Here is a 14,629-nt window from a genome sequence, read left to right as displayed (position 1 = left end):
CAGAGTGTTACAAGGATAAAATGGGAAACCATAACATACCACTAGGTGCTCCTTGGTGGAAAGTTGGGACATAAATGCGTTACGCAAGCAACGATAGCCATTTCAGTCATTTTGTAACATCATAAATATTCTTTTAGGGTTCCTGCATACTGAAAGCAGTTCTGCCTCTTCTCTTAAAGGAGACACGTAGTGCCATAGCATGCTTGTTTAGATGCAATCCTCTTAAATTTGCACATGATTGATTTATAGGACATGCTTTGTAGGACATGCTTTGACTTGCTACACTTGCATTCTTCATCAGGGCAGCTAAGCTGTCTTAAAATCCAGAGGCTGGCTGGCTATTCAGCTGCTAATCTATTTGCTGAGTACACACATTCTCATCTCACAATTCACCCTTTCCCTTCTACAGTCTGGTGGTATGTGTTCAAGTTAGTGATCTGAACAAAACATTTATTTAATTAAATTTATTTCTTTATTAAACACCTCATAAAATAAATTTCTCTAGGTGTTTTACAATTAAAAATGATAATAATGGTGATAGAAATAAAATACCAATAAAAACAAATATAAAACTAATTAACATGCCAATGCAGCATAAAATATATCTGGTATAAGAGACAAAGCCACATTTCTTGTTGTTTATTCGGTCAGTCGCTTCCGACTCTTCGTGACTTCATGGACCAGCTCACGCCAGAGCTTCCTGTCGGCCGTTGCCACCCCCAGCTCCCCCAAGGTCGAGTCCATCACCTCCAGAATTTCAGCCATCCATCTTGCCCTTGGTGGGGCCCCTCTTCCTTTTGCCTTCCACTTTCCCTAGCATCAGCATCTTCTCCAAGGTATCCTGTCTTCTCATGATGTGGCCTAAGTACTTCAGTTTTGACTTTAATATCATTCCCTAGAGTGAACAGTCTGGCTTTATTTCCTGGAGTATGGACTAGTTTGATCTTCTTGCAGTGCAAGGCACTCTCAGAATTTTCCTCCAGCACCACAGTTCAAAAGCATCTATCTTCCTTCGCTCAGCCTTCCTTATGGTCCAGCTCTCGCAGCCATAGGTTACTACGGGGAATACCATTGCTTGAACTATGCGGACCTTTGTTGTCAGTGTGATGTCTCTGCTCTTCACTATTTTATCAAGATTTGTCATTGCTGTCCTCCCAAGAAGTAAACGTCTTCTGATTTCCTGGCTGCAGTCAGCGTCTGCAGCAATCTTTGTGCCTAGAAAGACAAAGTATGTCACTGCCTCCACGTTTTCTCCCTCTGTTTGCCAGTTCTCAATCAAGCTGGTTGCCATAATCTTGGCTTTTTTGAGGTTTAACTGCAACCCAGCTTTTGCACTTTCTTCTTTCACCTTTGTCAGAAGGTTCCTCAGCTCCTCCTTGCTTTCAGCCATCAAAGTGGTATCATCTGCATATCTGAGATTGTTAATGTTTCTTCCAGCGATTTTAACTCCAGCCTTGGCTTCATCAAGCCCAGCACGTCGCATGATGTGTTCTGCGTACAGGTTGAATAGGTAGGGTGAGAGTATACAACCCTGACGTACTCCTTTCCCAATCTTACACCAGTCCGGTGTTCTGTGGTCTGTTCTCACCATTGCTACATTATACAGATTCCTCAGGAGGCAGACAAGATGATTTGGTATCCCCATACCACCAAGAACTTGCCACAATGTGTTATAATCCACACAGTCAAAGGCTTTAGAATAGTCAATAAAACAGAAATAGATGTTTTTCTGAAACTCCCTGGCTTTCTCCATTATCCAGTGGATACTGGCAATTTGGTCTCTAGTTCCTCTGCCTTTTCTAAACCCAGCTTGTACATCTGGCAATTCTTGTTCCATGAATTGCTGGAGTCTACCTTGCAAGATCTTGAGCATTACCTTAATGGCATGTGAAATAAGCGCCACTGTTCGATAGTTTGAACATTCTTTGGTGCTTCCCTTTTTTGGTATGGGGATATAAACTGATTTCTTCCAATCTGTTGGCCACATTGCAGGGACTAAAATAATAAAACACTAGAAATACTAAAATATTTTTGAAATACTTTAAAATCCTGGAAGAAGAGGAAAGTCTTAGCTTGGAGATGAAAAGACTGCAGTGTGGGCACGAGGTGAGTTTCCCTTGAAGAGCACTCCAGAGCTGGAGGATCACTACCAAAAAAGCCCTCTTTCTTGTTGCTACCCCCCCCCCCCACACACACACTTCAGAATGAGGGTGCACTTGAAGAAGGGCTTCTGTGGATGACTTTAAGGTATGGGCAGGTACACACTGGAGGAGGCATTCCATCAGATACTGGGCCCCAAAGCCATGTATAGCTTTATAGTTCTAAATAAGTACTTTGAATTAGGCTTGGAAACCAATTGGGAGCCAGTGCAGGCAAGAGAAGACCAATGTAATGTGACCATAACAACTGATCCCAGTTAGAATTCTTGCAGCCATATTTTGCACTAGTTGAATTTTCTGGTCTGTCTTCAGAGGTAGCCCTATGTACAACACATTACAAAAATCTAAACAAGAAGGTACCAGGACATAAAACATGCAGCAAGGCTATCCACCTCTACATAGACTCGTGGCTGGGATACCAACCAAAGCTGGTAAAGGGTGCTCTGTGCCAGAGGCCACTTGAGCCTCTAATGGATCCAGTGATGGATCCAGGAGCACCCCTAAGCTACATTCCTGACCTTTCAGGGGGAGTGCAACTCCCTCTAGATCAGGTTGAATCCCACTCATCCGGTCTGAGTAACCATGCACTAGCTGTGCCTCTATCTTGTCTGGTATGAATTTCAACCCGTTACATTGGCCAGCATACTGATGACAATGCACTCCAAACCCACAAATGACCTCACTTAGCAGTTTCATGTAGATGTTAAATAGCATGGGGGACAAGATGGAACTTTGCAAGATCCTAGAAACATCCATGCAGGGAGCCTGGATCTGATCAGCCATCAGAGGCTCAAGCACCTTGCCCAAAAAGGGAACATTTGCCACTAGCCTATAATTACTGAGATTTTCTGGGTTCGCCCATGAGTGGTCAGAGCACTGCTTCCCTTAAGAAGAGCTGACCATCTCCTGGACCCAGTCAGCTCTCCCTTCCTTGCCAGATGTAATCAGCCATGAAGGACAAGGATTGAGCAGATATGTGGTCGGCTGGACTTTACCAAGCACCTTTCCCACATCCCCAGGCCCCACAAACTGCAATTCATTCAACAATATAAAACCAGACGGTACTCTGGTCATCCCCAGACTGATCCGTCCCAACTGCAGCATCCAGGTTATGACATATAAAGCAATTTGACTGTCAAAACGTCTAGCAGTGTGCTGCTTAGGGCTTCACCACATCACATTGGGGCCAGATTTCAGAAGACCACAAACCACTTAGAAAACCTATGCTGGAAGATTTTGAGAGGACAAAATGAAGAAAAATTGCTTCTTTGCCACCATCATTACCATGGAGCAGGCTTGATAATGAGCTCTTACTTGTATTCAATTATATTTGCTCGAAGTTCCACTTGCCTTCTAAACATCTCCCAAATTGCTTCATTACCTCAATTCAGATGTATACCAAAGAGCCAAATGGTTGCTTGGGAGCGATTAAGTCAACCATGTATTTATTTATTTATTTTCCAATTTATACCCCACCTTTCTACCAAAAAATGGCACTCAAGGCAGCTTACACAAACAATTTAAAGTAGATTAAAACAATAAAACACATTAAAATACAGTAAAAACATAATTACAGAAAAAACAGCATCCAAACCAACAGACCCACTTACAGGCCAAAGGCCTTCTTGAATAAAGTGGTCTTTGCTTGCCTGCAGAAGGACAGCAGAGAGGGAATGAACCTAGCCTCCCTTGGGAACAAGCTCTACAGCCTGGAAAAGGCCCTCGCATCGCCACCAAACACACCTCTTATGGTGGTGGTCTTGAAAGAAGGGCCTTAAGGATCGGGCAGGCTTGTATGGGAGAAAGCGGTCTTTCAGGCAGACTGGTCCAAAACTGTATAGGGCTTTATCGGTCATAACCAGCACCCTGAATTCTGCCCAGAAACATACTGGGTATTCAGCAGATTAACCAGAGCTTCAACAGGAGTAGCGATCGTATCACAGCTGGAAAAATTTCCCAGAGTGCTTAGGGACTTTCCTACCTGCAGAAGGTGCGGGAGGCAATTTCACTGATTCCCTTTTTCCCCTGCAATCTCTTGTGAACTGAACATTTGGATTGGAGGATGCTCTAGAAAGGTGGGGGGCAGCAGGCTTCAGGGAGAGGAGAGAATCAGAGAAAATTGCTTTCCGTCAGTGAGAGCCTCTGCTGGATATTGGTCTTGTCTGTAAACAAAAGGCCTTTTTCCATTAATGGACTCCTAGTTAGGCTCTAAGCCTATGTATATAGTATTATCAGTGTGAAGGGTAACAACAAAAGACCCTAAATCGAAATGTTATATAGTTAAAACTTTGTTGTATTTTACATTTAGAGGTGAACAGACATTCTAACAAAGTACCACAAACCAAATGCAAAGTCCCTCATGTACTTGGCTAACGGTATATTTTGTAACTTCCAAAGAGGAACTTGCACAAGACATGGATGTAGATGATATGCTTACAGATGGATGTTCCTCCCATCCTTAGTTCTTACCTCAATTTCCTGCTAGCATAATTATATCTCAATCTAGTCCCTTGATTACTATTCACCCCAGTTTCATTTCTGCACTATGATTAATTCTCTTGCACTTATTTCTGTACTTCACATACTTGAACTGGCTATACTAAACACTTGCAATAAGCAAGGACATATGGAGCATGCAGCATTCAACAACCCTACAGCAGCCTTCCCCAACCTGGCACTCTCCAGATGTTCTGGACTACAACTCCCATCAAGCATGGATGGGGCTGATGAGAGTTGTAGTCCAACGTATCTGGAGGATGTCAGGTTGGGGAAGCCTGTCCTAGAGCCACCTATTATCATTTAGGAGGACAAATGTTTACTCTAAGAACTGTTCCCTGTCTGCAATAAAGAACTCCCCTGCAAAGCTTGGAACATATTGCTGCATTTTCCAGAGAGCACAAAATAAGATTTAACTCAACACGTTTACTGGACTAACTGCAAACAATGGCACTCACTGTGATGTAGATGTAGCTACGTTGTAACAAAGAACTCCAGTGTTCATCAGCTCTGTTCACCTGAAAGGGCTCTTGGTGACCTGGATCATTTCCGAAGGTAACGTTGCATAGTCACAATGGCAGTACTTTTTGTTGACCTGGAAATTATTCCAGGTCAGTTAGAATCTGTTCAGGTACATGAGGATAACTGCCAGGAGCAAAATGTTTATACTCCCCCTCCATGCTGTCCAATGATTATGCCATGGGGCATCCCAGGTCACTTGTTCAAGGTGGATGCTTGTGGGAAAGTAAGCTTACAGAAGCAGGAACACTTGGAGCAGGAGTTCCAGCAGTAAACCTGGAAGAATGTTTTACCAAGTTAATTTCCACATTCATGAATGTACATTTTGAATTCTTGCTTGTGCTTAATAAATTCCCCTGTTCTTAGAGTGAGAGTGTGTGTGTGTGCGTGTGTGTGTGTGAGAGAGAGAGAGAGAGAGAGAGAGAGAGAGTCAGTCAGTCAGTCAGTCACTGGGTTCCTTCTGCCACATGTCCTGTTGCCTAAGTCAAAAAGGTCACTTAATGAATATGTATCTTCAGAACATGCACAAATTTGTACATATGCCTAGAGCAGTGGTCTCCAGAGTGGGATGCGTGCACCCCAGGGGGTTAGCAAGACAATCCATTGGGGTGCACGAGCGGCCTGATAACTGAGCAGCCTCCTGCTTCCCTGATGAGCTGCCATTGTAATGATGGCGGCAGCAGAGGCAGCAGGCTGGGACAGGAGCTGAGAGGGAAGCTTCATGGCTCTCTCTTGGCTCCAGTCCTGCCTCTGCCAGGGCCACCGAGAGCAACTGCGCCAGTCTCTGTCAGGCACAACAAAGGAAGGCTCAGTTGCTTGCTTGGCCGTGGCACTGGAGAAGCTGCTATCCTGTTGAAGGAAAGCAAATTTGTTCCAAAGCTTTTTTGTGATGACAAGTGGCTGTCAGTAGTATGCTACCCTAGCAGATATTTTTGGAAAAAGTAAACACACTTAGTCTGTCCCTTCAAGGTAAAGGTGACATTTTAATAATGAGTGAGGAAATAACTGCTTTTCGAAAAACTCATGCTATGGAGAGAGCATTTTGAAAATGGATGTTTGGAAATCTTTCCATCAGTTTGTGATTTTGTTGCTGAAAACAATGTAAGTGTGTCACCTACAAAAACTCTCACATCTGCACACTTAAAAAACACTTGGAAACGGAATTTTTTAACCTATTTAAAAATCTTCCAAACAAAGAATTTCAGTGGATTTGGAACCCACTTGTTAAAAATATAAAAATGCAACACCTTCCGATTAGATCAGAACAACTGATTGACATCAGAGAAGATGGACGTTTACTAGCTGAATTTTAACGAAACCTTTTTCATAATTGCTGGATGGGATTGAAAAATGAGTATCATGATTTAGTAAGTGCAGCCAATGATGCACTTCTTCCATTTGGATCTAGGGCTGTGTTTCCACCAGCGATTTACTCCAACCTGGCTGCGCGGTGAGGTCTCTGTGCTTCCATGACATAGTGGCCATTCAGCACCAGCCCCGCTGAACAACTTCTTTTGAGACTGCTTATGGTCCGACTTTTCCAGCTTACCACAGCTCCATTACTGACCTGTTTCCACAATCACACTGAGTCCAGTATCATAGTCCTGCCCATGGGGTGTGTAGCCCAGCCTCTGTGTGTGTGTCGCTCTGACCTCAGTGATCCAACTCTTTCCCTCTCTGTTTTCCAGAAGTTTCATCACCATTTTGGAGCAGGATGCCGAGGGACCAACTTTTAAAACATCATTGCAAATAAGCACTAGAACACACCCCATGACCCTGGGTGTGTGTGTGTGTGTGTGTGTTCCTCCCATTGTGCTGAATGAGGCTTGCCCTCTCAATGGCCACGGAAATAACAAAGAGGCCCTTCAATTGACATGGCACATATCAAAGCCCAATTCCTTAAATGCGATTAAGCGTGATCTTGAGGCTTCGGTCCATTGCCTTAGGACATAACTCATTCACAGCTTCCAAACAGAGATCCTGTGCATTAAAATGGGGGCTGGTTTTGGTCTCTTTCCCACAACAAACCCATTACTGTCTTGTCAGAAGTAACTCCCACTGTGGTCAATGTGGTCCTCTGGGTTAAAATGGGGGCTAGTTTCCCTCTTTGTGTTCTCCCTCACCCCTCTTTCCCAGCACAAGCATATGTGTGTCTACTTGGAAGTAACTCTCATTGTGCTCAATGAGGCTTGCTCCCAAAACACGGGTGCATCTGGACTTTCAGGGGAAAGGAGAAAGGGGGGGACAGGGGGAAAGCCTCTCTTCACAACAAAGCTGATTCCTTTTAAAAAAATCCCATACTCCTCCATTAGCTTCTCCTTCGTTCTCCTGGAAACACGGCCAAGGAGGTGGGAACGCTGATGAGGTAATCAAACCCAACCCCGACGCCACTCAGACTCCACCCAGCCATCAAGAAAATAATTCGATTAGAGCTCAATGGAAACAGCTCAGAGTCCCATGCTACAGCGATGATAAGCTGAGACTTTAAGCACTGTGGAAACTAGAAAAGGAGAAGATACGATTGGGGAAACATCGCAACAAAGTTGCAAACAAAGTGAAGCTGATAGTGTGGAAACACACCCTAGGTATCTTTGTGAGGTGTATTTTTCAGCTATGACAGCCATTAAAACCAAGTATCGAAATAAACTGAACTTGGAATCAGACCTTTGAATCTCTGTATCATGAAGTGTTAAATCAAGCTTTTCAAAAATAATGAAGCATCTTCAATCACATTGCTCTCACTAAAAATATTATTAATAATATTTTTAGTAAGAGCAAAAAGTTTTTTTATACCGTTAATAAATAAAACAAATTATTTTAAAAATATTGTTTATTTCATCTTTATGTCATCCTTCTTTAATTTCTATTTTTGTGTATGTTTTAAAATGTACATAATAAATTAGTACAGTAGTACATGTATATCATTTATAAATAAATATACATATATTGGGGGGTGCGTACTCAAAATTTTTTTTATTGGATGGGGTGCACGATCAAAAAAGCTTGGCGACGACTGGCCTAGGTACCACAGTACATTTTCTATGTCTACAGCCTTGTCCCCCTTCCTCACACAGCTGGTAATTACTAACATATATCACTCTCTCCAACCCAAACGAAGGCATATAGAGAAAGCAGAGGTTCAGTGTTTAAGGTGGTGACTGACCCCTATAGTGTCCTGAGTTTTAACGGTTTCTCCCACCTGCAGCGGAACAGAATTGAGGCTGAAAGGCCAAGGGAAAGTGTGGGCACATGGATGGTAAGTTGTACGCAAGCACAATATGGTGGAAGTTTAGGATGTGCTTACTCCTTGCCTGGCATGGAAGTCAAGCTCATATGCCTTAGCTTGCTACTGCTATGCTTTTTGGCATCTTAATGAACTTGTAAGTAGTTTAACTCTTCTCTTAAACCAAAGGTTCCAGCTGCAGGCGTCTTTTGGTAGCTTTCAACGCTGGCACCTGGGAACTGTATACTGCTTCATTAAGAGGCTAACAGGTGAATCTACTCTGAAAGGAATACATGAATGGGCATATTTTCAGATTACAGAAGCATCTGTGTCCTCAGAGATACATTTCTGCTTGTACAGAGACTGTGGATACAAAAACAAAAGCCATAAAAACACCCCAAAGCATCTTGACCATTGTCATTTTTTTTCATCTGCAGTTTAACAGAGGAAGGAGAGATCAGATCATAATAAACAAATCATGTTTATTATTTAGATTACTGTAACATATTTTTTTAAAAGCTGTTTTGGTGCACTGGCAATCATATACTTCAGAATTTACCTTTTACTATCAAAATAGTAAATAAAGATTTGAGCATATACTAATTGAAATAGGATAGCCTTCCTTGCAAAACATTACTTTGTGCATACTATAGGAATATTGAGCCAAGTGGACCAAATACTTCTCTCAGGATACAGCAATACTTTCCACATTCAGATGACACAACCATGTACTGTCATAATGTATATAGATACATGTGGAACTACGCTGTATGAAGCGATCCAATATGAGATGAACTCACAACATTTTGGCAACCTAGATTTTTGCATTTTTTAAAAGGTTGCATGAAAGCTTGTGCACACATGCATGCATAGATTCCATCCCTGGAAGGTTTCCAGTGCACGGTGACCACTATCTTCTTCATGAATATGCTACTAGGATACTCCAGCTCTACCAAGTAGGTGGAGACTGTCAAACAAATGAAGTAATTTACAACAATGGCTGTCATGTAAATCAGAATATGGTAGTATCCTACTGTTGACATGCTGCTGTTGCAGCTATAGTAGAAAGGAGTCACTGCCACTTGTAAGTGCACAAAGCATGGTGGGTCGTGGGTGTAGAGTCCAATGCACATTATGATGTTGTCAGACAACCCGGTGGTGTCTGAAAAACATGTCAACTGGTCAATTCATAAAACATGCAAAGGACATCACGTGTCAAGAAAACAACAATCAGGATTCTATATCAGGGTGGGAAACCTGATTAGATTAAGCAGAAAGCACATGGCACACCAAATATAAAGGGATTTTTATATTAGATCTTCAAAATCTTTTCAAATAAATTTGTTGCAAGGTATCAGTAGCCACACTTAAATGCAAGGTAACGTTATGTTGGGAGAAGTTTGCACTGGAATGAAGCTGGACCCACCTGTGCTAGTGTCATAAGCAAAGAAGCCTCGTGCAGAAAACACAGACTGGGATTCCAAAAAGGTACATTTCACATAGAACAGAACTGTGTACACAACTGCTTTCCCTCCAAGTTACCCAAAAGCTAAGGAACTTTTAAAACCAAACAACAGCTTCGTTCTTTGCCAGGAGGAGCTCTTGTGGATATCAAGTTTTAATTGTTGTAACGTTTTAACGTTGTAATTGTTTTAACGTTGTAAAGCCGCCTTGAGTCCCAGTATTGGGAAAATAGTGGGATATAAATATAATAATAATAATAATAATAATATCATAATTGTAAGCAATAACACAGCAAAAGCAATCTCTCTTACATGTGCATGACTCCTTTTTAATCCTGACAACGGCATTAATTAGTGAAGCCAATTTTCTAAAGCAAATACTACTCTTTTCATGCAGAGTTATTCTGTTGATTTCTACAGCATGGAAGGAAGAACATTTGTTTTCTATATGTCCTCTATAAATTAAATTGTAAACATATTAATCAAGTGTCAACATCCTTGGATACAGATAAACAGTTTCCCACACAAAGTGCCCTATGGAAGTCAAATGGGATTAATTTGTCCAAAGGAATCCAATGCATTATGCATACCAACAACTAACACGCATTGGACAGGTGAAAAAAATCTAGGTTGTCCAATAAGTTGCTTTTTAGTTTGTTTTAGTCTGTCTGTCTGTGTGTCTGTCTGTCTATCTATCTGTCTATCTATCTATCTTTCTATCTATCTATCATAGAAAGCAGTTTCCACAATAAATACAACCCTACATCATAATAAGAGCCAACAAATCCCTGATTAAAAGCATTCAAAATATAATGATCACTACCTGTAGAGTCCCCTTCATGGATCACTGCCTTGTTGTGGCGAAGGGGCTTGCGTAACTCAGTGAAGCCATAAGCTATGCCGTGCAGGGCCACCCAAGACGGACAGGTCATGGCAGAGAGTTCTGATAAAATGTGGTCCACTGGAGAAGGAAATGGCAACCCACTCCAGTATTCTTGCCAAGAAAACCCCATGGATCGTATCACAAGGCTAAAAGAGATGACGCCGGAAGATGAGCCCCTCAGGTCAGAAGGTGTCCAATATGCTACTGGGGAAGAGCAGAGGGTATTTCCAAGTAGCGCCAGAAAGAGTGAAGCGGCTGGGCCAAAGCCGAAAGGACACTCAGCTGTGGTTGTGTCTGGTGGTGAAAAGAAAATCCAATGCTGTAAAGAACAATATTGTTTAGGAACCTGGAATGTCAGATCAATGAATCAAGGTAAGCTGGAGGTGGTCAAACATGAGATGGCAAGACTGAACATCGACATCTTGGGAATCAGCGAACTAAAATGGACAGGCATGGGCGAATTTAATTCAGGTGACCATCATATCTACTACTGTGGGCAAGAATCCCGTAGAAGAAATGGAGTAGCACTCATAGTCAACAAAAGGGTGGGAAAAGCAGTACTGGGGTACAATCTTAAAAACGATAGAATGATCTCAGTACGAATCCAAGGCAAACCATTCAACATCACAGTAATTCAAGTCTATGCCCCAACCACTGAGGCCGAAGAAGCTGAGGTTGATCGGTTCTATGAAGACCTACAACACCTTTTAGAACTAACACCAAAAAAAGATGTCCTCTTCATCATAGGGGATTGGAATGCTAAAGGAGGAAGTCAAGAAATCACCGGGATAACAGGCAGGCATTGGCCTTGGTGTACAAAATGAAGCAGGACAAAAGCTAATAGTTTTGCCAAGAGAACACGCTGATCATAGCAAACACTCTTTTCCAACAGCACAAGAGACGACTCTACACATGGACATCACCAGATGGTCAATATCGAAATCAGATTGATTATGTCCTTTGCAGCCAAAGATGGAGAAGCTCTATACAGTCAGTCAAAACAAGACCTGGAGCTGACTGTCGCTCAGATCATGAGCTGCTTCTTGCAAAATTTCAGCTTAAATCGAAGAACGTAGGGAAAACCACTAAACCATTCAGGTATGACCTAAATCATATCCCTTATGAATATACAGTGGAGGTGAGGAATAGATTTCAGGGATTACACCTGAGAGACAGAGTGCCTGAGGAACTATGGACAGAGGTCCGTAACATTGTTCAGGAGGCAGCAACGAAATCCATCCCAAAGAAAAAGAAATGCAAGAAAGCCAAGTGGCTGTCTGATGAGGCTTTACAAGTAGCTGACGAAAGAAGGGAAGCAAAAAGCAAGGGAGAAAGGGGAAGATATATCCAACTGAATGCAGAGTTCCAGAGAATAGCAAGGAGAGACAAGAAGGCCTTCTTAAATGAACAATGCAAAGAAATCGAGGAAAACAACAGAATGGGAAAGACTAGAGATCTCTTCAAGAAAATCGGAGATCTCAAGGGAACGTTTTGTGCAAAGACGGGCATGATAAAGGACAAAGAAGGCAGGGACCTAACAGAAGCAGATGAGATTAAGAAGAGGTGGCAAGAATACACAGAAGAACTATACAGGAAAGATCTGAATGTCCCTGATAGCCATGATAGTGCGGTCACTGAACTTGAGCCGGACATCCTCGAGAGTGAAGTCAAGTGGGCCTTAGGAAGCATTAGTAACAACAAAGCTAGCGGAGATGACAGTATTCCAGCTGAGCTATTTAAAATCCTAAAAGATGATGCTGTTAAAGTGCTGCACTCAATATGCCAACAAATGTGGAACACTCAACAGTGGCCACAAGACTGGAAAAGGTCAGTTTACATTCCAATTCCAAAGAAGGGCAACGCCAAAGAGTGTTCAAACTACCGCACAATTGCGCTCATTTCACATGCCAGCAAGGTGATGCTCAAAATCCTACAAGCTAGGCTTCAGCAGTATGCGAACCGAGAACTACCGGAAGTACAAGCGGGGTTTCGAAGAGGCAGAGGAACTAGAGATCAAATCGCCAACGTTCGCTGGATCATGGAGAAAGCAAGAGAATTCCAGAAAAACGTCTATTTCTGCTTCATTGACTATGCTAAAGCCTTTGATTGTGTGGATGACAACAAACTGTGGCAAATTCTTAAAGTGATGGGAGTACCAGACCACCTTACCTGTCTCCTGAGAAACCTGTACGAGGGTCAAGAAGCAACAGTAAGAACCAGACATGGAACAACCGATTGGTTCAAAATTGGGAAAGGAGTACGACAAGGCTGCATATTGTCACCCTGCTTATTTAACTTATATGCAGAGTACATCATGAGAAACGCTGGGTTGGATGAATCACAGGTCGGAATTAAGATTGCTGGGAGAATTATCAACAACCTCAGATACGCAGATGACACCACCCTAATGGCAGAAAGCGAAGAGGATCTAAAGAGCCTCTTGTTGAGGGTGAAAGAGGAGAGTGCAAAAGCTGGTTTGAAACTCAAACATTAAAAAAACGAAGATCATGGCATCTGGTCCCATCACTTCCTGGCATCTAGAAGGGGAAGAAATGGAAGCAGTGACAGATTTTACTTTCTTGGGCTCCAAGATCACCGCAGACGGTGACTGTAGCCATGAAATTAAAAGACGCTTGCTCCTTGGGAGGAAAGCTATGGCAAACCTAGACAGCATAGTAAGAAGCAGAGACATCACCTTGCCGACAAAGCTCCGTCTAATCAAAGCTATGGTTTTCCCAGTATTAATGTATGGCTGTGAGAGCTGGACTCTAAGGAAGGCTGAGCGCCAAAGAATTGATGCTTTCGAACTGTGGTGCTGGAGAAGACTCTTACGAGTCCCCTGGACTGCAAGGAGGTCAAATCAGTCCATCCTCAAGGAAATCAACCCTGAGTGCTCATTGGAAGGACAGATACTGAAGCTGAAGCTCAAATATTTTGGCCACCTAATGCGAAGAGAAAACTCCCTGGAAAAGACCCTGATGCTGGGAAAGACTGAAGGCAAAAGGAGAAGGGGACGACAGAGGATGAGATGGCTAGATAGCATCACCGATGCAATGAATATGAACTTGAGCACATTCCGGGAGAGAACGCAGGACAGGAAGGCCTGGCGTGCTATGGTCCATGGGGTGATGAAGAGTCGGACACGACTGAACAACAACCTGTAGAGTCCATAGTGCCACCGACAAATTAATTCCAATTGATTTCCATTGACTGGTGACAGTAATGGCAACCCAAAAACACTGTTTGTCTAAATGTTCTGCATTAGTTGCCAAGTGTGTACCCCAGACATATCTCCAAAACACTCAGAGTGATACACTAAAAATGGTGCCCTCATTTTTATCCTCATGACTAGAGGCCACCCAGTGAGCATCATGTCTCAGTGAGAACTGAAACCAGGTCCAACACATTAGCCATTGTACCACACTGACCTTCTAAGAACCTTTGAAAGTAGCACCTAATGCAAGGGATGGGGAAATCTGTCAAGCTCTATTTCGCTCACGTTCTCATTTTTGCACTACGTCCGTTCATTCCTATTTCTCTACTGGACTGCAAATTATTACACTCTGCACAAAAACGTGTGTGTGTTTTAATGCATGTTGTTCAAATACGCACATTTTTGCAAGCATTTTTTCCATTGAATAAGGTGTTTTTGTGCACATTTCCTGAGATATATGCATTTTGTGTGTGCACTATGTCAAATGTACACCTTTGTTGCATGCACTTTCGAATGCATTCATTTATTATATGGTTTTCTGGGGCGATTACAGCATAAGCTTTGGAAAAGATTTTGATGTCTAACTGCATTCTGGTTTGTGATGTGCACATCTGATAAGTTTGTACTGAAATGTGAAACCAACAAATTTCTCAGGTATCCCTACTCAGTGCT

The 14,629-nt window shown here is 42.5% G+C and overlaps 1 protein-coding gene across 1 annotated transcript in view; it reads right to left on the bottom strand.

Moving 5' to 3' along the window:
* TPD52L1 (TPD52 like 1) overlaps nucleotides 1–14,629 on the bottom strand; it is a 50,798-nt gene that overhangs the window by 13,733 nt on the left and 22,436 nt on the right. The gene's annotated exons all lie outside the window — the stretch shown is intronic.

The sequence above is a fragment of the Heloderma suspectum genome, chromosome 1, assembly GCF_057233095.1.
Source record: "Heloderma suspectum isolate Gila_16-S chromosome 1, 16-S_ref, whole genome shotgun sequence".
Classification (NCBI taxonomy): domain Eukaryota; kingdom Metazoa; phylum Chordata; class Lepidosauria; order Squamata; family Helodermatidae; genus Heloderma; species Heloderma suspectum.
The sequence above is the reverse complement of the archived record's forward strand: the minus strand, read 5'-3'. Positions and strand labels throughout refer to the sequence as shown.